At 56.5% G+C, this 953-nt stretch overlaps 2 protein-coding genes across 2 annotated transcripts in view; one reads left to right on the top strand and one right to left on the bottom strand.

Moving 5' to 3' along the window:
* The window catches only part of mdn1 (midasin AAA ATPase 1), a 1030807-nt gene that overhangs the window by 102233 nt on the left and 927621 nt on the right, over positions 1-953 (bottom strand). The gene's annotated exons all lie outside the window — the stretch shown is intronic.
* Positions 1-953, top strand: part of mcm9 (minichromosome maintenance 9 homologous recombination repair factor) — a 31149-nt gene that overhangs the window by 21584 nt on the left and 8612 nt on the right. The window lies entirely within an intron of this gene.

Raw genomic sequence — 953 nt, 5'->3', positions numbered from 1 at the left:
CCTGGCGGAGGCCAACCCTCACCTGGAACGAGTCCGACTTACTGCCGAGAACCCGACCACAGCTCTCGCTTTGGTCATACAGAGATTGGATGGCCCTGAGAAGGGTCCCCCTCACCCCATACTCCCGCAGCATCTCCCACAATTTTTCCCGGGGGACCCGGTCTTACGCCTTCTCCAGATCCACAAAACATGTAGACTGGTTGGGCATACTCCCAGGTCCGTTGTTCCACGGCCAGGACGGAACCCGCATTGCTCCTCTTCAATCCGAGGTTTGACTATCGGCCGAACCCTCCTTTCCAGCACCTCGGAGTAGACTTTACCAGGGAGGCTGAGAAGTGTGATACCCCTGTAATTGGCACACACCCTCTGGTCCCCCTTTTTGAAGAGGGGAACCACCACCCCAGTCTGCCACTCCTTAAGCACCGTCCCAGACTTCCACGCAATGTTGAAGAGGCGTGTCAACCAAGACAGCCCCTCCACACCCAGAGCTTTCAGCATTTCTGGACGAATCTCATCAATCCCTGGGGCTTTGCCGCTGTGGAGTTGTTTGACTACCTCAGCGACTTCCACCAGGGAAATTGACGACAATCCCCCATCATCCTCCAGCTCTGCCTCCACCACAGAGGGCGTGTCAGCTGGATTTAGGAGTTCCTCAAAGTGCTCCTTCCACCGCTCTATTACCTCCCCAGTTGAGGTCAACAACGTCCCATCCTTACTGTAAACAGCTTGGATGATTCCTCGCTTCCCCCTCCTGAGGTGGCAAACGGTTTTCCAGAAGCACCTTGGTGCCGACCGAAAGTCCTTCTCCATGTCTTCTCCGAACTTCTCCCACACCCACTGCTTTGCCTCTGCCACGGCAGAGGCTGCCGCCCTTCGGGCCCGTTGGTACCTTGCAGCTGCCTCCGGAGTCCTCCGGGATAACATATCCCAGAAAGACTCCTTCTTCAGTCGGA

This window comes from Etheostoma spectabile, chromosome 18, assembly GCF_008692095.1.
Source record: "Etheostoma spectabile isolate EspeVRDwgs_2016 chromosome 18, UIUC_Espe_1.0, whole genome shotgun sequence".
NCBI classification, from domain to species: domain Eukaryota; kingdom Metazoa; phylum Chordata; class Actinopteri; order Perciformes; family Percidae; genus Etheostoma; species Etheostoma spectabile.
The sequence above is the reverse complement of the archived record's forward strand: the minus strand, read 5'-3'. Positions and strand labels throughout refer to the sequence as shown.